The 6699-nt window shown below is 37.6% G+C and overlaps 1 pseudogene; it reads left to right on the top strand.

Moving 5' to 3' along the window:
• The first annotated feature begins 1646 nt into the window (after positions 1 to 1646).
• On the top strand, positions 1647 to 4102 carry LOC118978398 (phosphorylated adapter RNA export protein-like; annotated as a pseudogene).
• Positions 4103 to 6699: the final 2597 nt, after the last annotated feature.

The raw sequence follows: 6699 nt of genomic DNA, 5'->3' as shown, positions 1-6699 counted from the left end.
TTATCCAAAAACATCTGCCCCCCCCGCCTGAAACTCTACTAATTGCATGTTCTTTCTGCTAATAAGTTTTTGACATGTAGAAATATTCTTGTGTTTTGGGAGGAGGAAAAATTCATTTTGAAATAGGGGTTATTTGAAGGGCAGACAGCCCAGCTGTGACCAGCAGACAGCCGTGATGATGCTTAGTACCTGAAATGCCAGAATTAAAACAATTGAAAGACAAGTACAAAAAGAATATTTAAAGTCAAAATTTTTAGTTTAAATCTTAATTGACAGTTGATCTGTCCAGAAAACTACTCTCAGAAGCCAGATGGAAAAAACAATACACTGTACCTTCATGCAGATTGGTTCCTTTTGCCCAGGTGGGTGAAGAGAGGAGAAGAAAGATACATTGATGCTAAAAGGGGATTTTTCGTTGTTTGTTTAATTTTTGTGTTTTGGCAGGTAGGGAGGGAAAATTGAGGGAAAAAGAAACTAACATAGTATAATTCTTAATTCACAAACTCAGTTTAACTGTATTATAACAAAGTTGGTCAACTAGATGATTATGACAAATGCTATCGGAATTATTATAGGTTTCAAAGAATTCACAGACCAGTTGTGAACAAAAATTTTCACAATATTTTCTAAAATAAAAAAGTATGTTCTACGCTATAGAAGGTGATAGTTTTAGTGGTTCTCATTCATGAGAAAAAGTAATTTAACCGCCATCTTTATCATTGTACAATGTGTTGGACCACCTTTATGTACCAAACACTAAAAGATAAGGAACAGTAGTCCTTAAACCATTTGACTTGGAAATCTGGAGCATAGAGTAGGTAAAAAAACTAGAAATCATAACATTTTATTGTAAGTTTTTCCCTAGACATAAATACTATTAACATTTTCTAATTATTCTTTAGACATTTTTCTCTGCATATTTTTCTTTTTTTTAAGGATTGCCAAAACTAACTTTATTTTTTAATTCTTTTTTTTGACACTAAAGACAATCTTTATTATTGAATACATACGATATTTTTGCATTCTTTATGAGTAAAAAGCCACCAATAACCATTTTCTTCTTTCTATTCCCACTTAGATCCTTAAATCCAATTTCAATGACCATGTATTTCAGGAACTGCTGAATTCAAGTACATTGCCTGTAAAAAACAGCTTGTAAATTGCTTCCTACATATATATATATATATATGCATTTCTTTCCATTATAAGCACTTACACAGTTAGCCATGGAGAGTAATAGGCCTGCTGGTGAAATAAGTCACCCAAAACAGAGATGGTATCAGACTAGTGGTTAAGGACTAACCCTTTAAAAAAAAGGCAACGCTAATCCAGGATTAAATTAATTTTAAAAACAAATGCAAGCTACTGCTTCACTCCTCAACTCAACAGACAGTCTACCTGTGGTGTAACTGCCTACATATTTCTATTTAATCTCTTTTGTAAACTACAGTGAACTCTTGGAACATCTTCACTAACCTACTTTCAGAAAGGCTCAAACCTTCAATAAAAATAAATAATTTGAAAATCCATGCAAATGTGCCGTTGGCCAGAGGAGCCAGAAACTGCCTTTTGCTGGAGGGAAGAAGGTTACCCACGTCCAGGGCGCTGTGCTGCAGGATCAGAATCAAGATGCAGCGGGCACTGAACTGGGTATTGGGGAAATGGAAGGCACTATTGACAAAAGCAGACAACCCAAGACCTACAATGATTTGCTTGCTGAAAAATTTAAGTGGGGGCCTCAAGATCATACAAAAGAATTAGACAAAGAGCTAGATGAATATATGCAAGGTGGGAAGAAAACAGGCTCACAAAATGAGGATAATGGGGCAAGATCATCTCAAATGGAAGTGACCTGTCAAAGACAGACTAGGGGACAGACTAGAAATAAACTATAAAGGCTGGTATGAGATTACTGAGAACTATTCTCAGGAGAAAGTGGCTGATTAAATTTCTTTCAGGTTGCACGAACCAAAGAAAGATCTGATAGCCCAAGCAGTATAGCCCCAGCATTTCCCAAGTGAGTATAATTGGGAACAAAAGGACAATTGAACTTCTGATGCAAACTATTGAACAAAATGGTGGCCTTTTTTGTAATGAATGGTAGTCGATGAAGAGCACCAGGTAGAGTTTTCCTGAATTTTCTAAAAAAAAATGCTCCTAATATCAGTGAGGAACAAATTAAGGACATTTTCTACACTGAAAATCAGAAGGCATGTGAAAATAAAAAAGCTGGTAGGAAAAGAACACAAGCGTTGGGGAGAAAGATGACTTTTCAAGAGCATGATGAGGCCTCTCCCTCTCTGGTGTTGCCCTTCCTTTCCCTCATCCCTTTTCTTCTCCCAGGTGCATCACCGTCACCTTTACGCTTCTCTCTCCTAAGCTCCAAGTGCCCTTCTTTTGCCTCTGTAACTTGTTTCCTGAGCCCATGCAACCCAGCTGGCTCATTCCTTTCTACCCCGTAACTTTCTAAAGAAACGTTTGTTTATAATTTGAAAAAAAAAGATGATGATGTTGTATCACGAGAAACTTGCGAGTGACGCAAATAAGGGCCTGGTCTCTCTTAACGAATCACATGAAGGACATGGAGAAACAAAGCTGGTCGTATAGGAAGCCATTGAGGATAATCATTCTCATTAATTGCATATTTTTTCTTTATAAAATTTGGGTTTAAAAATGAAACCAGACTATTCATATTATGTTTTTTAGCTTTACTGAGATATAATCAATAAATAAAATTGTAAGATATTTGTAAGATATTCTAAGAAAACTAAAAATGAATGTGCTTTTTGACCCAGCAATTCCACTGTTAGGAGTATATCCTAAGAATCCTGAAGCACCAATCCAAAAGAACCTATGCACCCCGATGTTCATAGCAGCACAATTTACGATAGCCAAGAGTTGGAAGCAACCTGGATGCCCTTCGGTAAATGACTGGATCAAAAAACTATGGTACAAGCTCAGTGGATTGAGCGCGGGCCTGCGAACCAGACGATCACGGTTCGATTCCCAGTCAGGGCACATGCTTGGGTTGCAGGCCAGTTTCCGGCAGGGGTCAGTTCCCTGCAGGGGATGCACCAGAAGCAATCATACATTGATGTTTCCTTCCTCTCTCCTTCCCTTTCCCTCTAAAGATAAATAAATAAAATATTAAAAAAAAAAACTGTGGTACATTTACACAATGGAATTCTGTGCTGCAGAAAGGAAGAAGGAGCTCCTACCTTTTGCAATATCATGGATGGAACTGGAAAGCATTATGCTGAGCGAAATAAGCCATGTGGTAAAAGACAAATACCATATGATATCACCGTTAATAGGAATGTAAACAACAAAACAAACAAGCAAGCAAAATATGACCAAAGACACTCAAATACGGAACAGGCTGACAGGGACCAGAGGGGAGAGGGGAGAGAATCACAGGGGAAAAGGGGAAGGACTCACATGAACAAGTATAAAGAACACATGGCCAATAACTAAGGTGGGGGGCAGAAATGGGAGGGAGGTGGGGAGCATTGGGGGGCAGGGCTGGGAATATAAGACAGAAAACTGTACTTGAACAAGAATTAAATAAAAAAATTATTATTATCTGTACAGATATTGGGTATCAGGTATCTTTATTTATAAAAACATATCGAAGCCCTGGCTGGTGTAGCTCAGTGGATTGAGCGCAGGCCTGCAAACCACACAATCTCGGTTCGATTCCCAGTCAGGGCATATGCCTGGGTTGCCGGCCAGTTCCCAGCAGGGGACTCACAAGAGGCAACCATACATTGATATTTCTCTCCCTCTCTCCTTTTCTTCCTCTCTAAAGATAAATAAATAAATAAATCTCTTTAAAAAAACCATATTGAGTTAATTAACACAAATTAACTAACATATCCATCACCTCACATATTTGCCACCTCCCTCTTCTTGGTGGTGAGAACATTTCAATTCTGCACAAAAAAATTTCTATTGTAGAATACAGTGTTATCAACTATACTCACTGTGCTATATATTCAACCCTTGGGATTCACCTCACAACTAAAAGCATGTGCCCTTTACTAACCTCCCCTATTCCCCCTCCCCAGCCCCTGGCAACCACGCCTCTGCTTTGTTCCTATGAGCGTGATTGTTCTCCATATTGTTTCCCATGTGCCTTTCTGGCTTTAATTTCACATTCATTTTGAAAGTTGCCTTTCATTTTACAAAATATAATAATTATAAAAGACAATTTTCTGCCCACACAGTTATCAATATAAACTAAGTCACCAAGTGAGGTGCTGGATGAATCCTTTGTCCAAGGTATTTTTATGGACAGAGTCTGCTAGACCAGCTTCTGTGACAGTCCTCCGAGTGAAGTGCCCCTCATTTTTCTATCTGGCATTTAATGACAAGTATGGTGGCCAAAAGTCAACTATTCCTCTGGATGGGTTTTTGTAAAAGGCGAAAGATTTATACGATCTGAAGAGAAACCAGAGTATGGATGGGTTTTTGAAAGAGGGTCCGTTGAGCGACATACCCACTCCTTCACTGTGCATGATTACACCTAAATATCTGTCGTGTAGTTACAGAGTCTTGGGGGGTTCCGAATCCATATTGGCTTCTCTTTGTTATAATTTAGCTAAGATCTACTTTTTAATCAATAAAATAAACCTATCTCTAAAACCGGTAAGCTTATATTGCTTATACAAGATATCATAGAGTCAATGTCTGCATCATTTGGAGGAGGAGATTATATAATCTGTAAGACTTCTTTCAATGAATTATAAGAAAAAATATTTCAAGCTTATGATGGATATTTAGTTTAATCTCTCATGCAGTTTGATATATGAAATTATCATATATAATTTTAATTCTGCACCAAAAATTTCTATCGTAGAATACAGTGTTATCAACTATACTCACTATGCTATACAGTCAATCCTTGGAATTCATCTCACAACTAAAAGTATGTACCTTTTCACTAACCTTCCCTATTTCCCCTCCCCAGCCCCTGGCAACCACTTTCATAAATTTCAACAATATATGAAATTTAGTTGTTAATTTTTCTTCTCTAGTAAAACATAGAATTACTGCCCTTCTTTAGGCATTTAGGAAAACAGATATATGGTGATGGAAGAAGACTTGACCTGGGGTGGTGAACGCACAATCCATCAATATACACAGATGTGTTATACAAATGTACACAATCCATCAATATACACAGATGTGTGTAAAAATGTACACCAGAAACTTATGTTTTTATTAGCCTAAGTCACCCCAATAAATTCTTTTTCAATTTAATCTTTACTGTATTTTTTCCCATAGCCATTTAGTTCGCTTTCCTCCCCTCCCCCAGCACCCCCCACACTGCTGTCCATGTCCAAGAGGCCATTTTCCTTTTTGCTCAGTCCCTCCACATCCTAACCTCCCCTCAAGCTGTCATCAGCCCAACAAATTCAATACAATTTTTTTTAAAAAGAAAACTTAGATTTTCGTAGTTGAATATAGGTGGAACTTAAATTTTTATTATAAAAATTATACACATTCAATAAAGAAACATTGCAAAATATAACCAAATATAAAGAGAATGTTTAATTACAAAATGTTAATCACTGCTAACAACATTCGGGTATATGCCTTTCCTAAAATACCTGTTACAAACAGATATTTTTTAAACCTTCTCCCAAAAGAATCACTCTATACTATTTTAAATCTTGCTTTTTCAGTAATTATATATTACATTTACCATGTTAACAGTCTTCTAAAACTGTATTTTTAATGGCCATTTATTAACAACATAGGTATATCAAAATGTACCTAACAAAACCCAAATCCTTGGGCATTTATGAGGAAAAAAAATCATTGCGATGGATAGCTCTGGATATGTACCTTTGCCCACATTTGTTATTACTGCCTTAGGGTAAATTCCAAAAGTTATTTCTGGGCCACAGATTACAGGAAGGGAGGGAGGGAGGGAGGGAGAGACAAAGGGGAGGAGGAAGAAGGATCAAAGGAAGGAATAGAGGAAGGGAGGGAAGAAGAAAGAGAGACCCATTTTAAGACATTCATCTTGTATGGCCAAATTGCCCTCCAAAAAATGAATACCTATGTAATTCTTACGGGTAGTACATACCAGTTCTACCTTCCCCACAACCTCCGTAGAAGTGGATGTCCCCCAAGTCCTTTTTCTGCGCCCAGTGTAAAGCAGTATTTAAGGGGAAAAAATGTCTTCTAATTGTTTGCTCAGTTCTTAATATAGTGCCTGCCACGCAGTCTGTGTTCAAGAAATATTTATTCAATTAAATAATGAATCAGTAAATATGTATTATTCTAAACTAAACAGGAAGCAAATATAAAGAAATAACAGAATGCACAGGGCGGGGAAAAAAAACTAAACAAGGAATCACAAGGTTAGGTCCACGCCTAGCCAGTTTTATCGCCTTCAGCAAATAATTTGACTTGACTTCTTCTCAGGGGTAGCTTCATGGGCACACAACCTGTGCAATCACATAGGGTCCTGCTCTCAGAGGCATCCTATGATGGTTTAACGCTCCGCGTCACCACTGAATGCCTAAGAGTTTTTGAACAAGGACCCCAACATTTTTGTTCTGCTCTGGGCCCTGCAAATTATGTTGAAGTCTTGCCTTTACCTCCTTGCCTGTAAAGTAAGATTTTCAAAATGAGGCCTAGTCAAGCCACAGCAATTCTGATTCAACGAGGTTTTCCTGGATACCACAC

The sequence above is a fragment of the Sturnira hondurensis genome, unplaced genomic scaffold, assembly GCF_014824575.4.
Source record: "Sturnira hondurensis isolate 20B ecotype Veracruz unplaced genomic scaffold, ASM1482457v3 Scaffold0021795, whole genome shotgun sequence".
Lineage (NCBI taxonomy): Eukaryota > Metazoa > Chordata > Mammalia > Chiroptera > Phyllostomidae > Sturnira > Sturnira hondurensis.
Note: the sequence above shows the minus strand (reverse complement) of the source record. Positions and strands in the feature narration are given on the sequence as shown.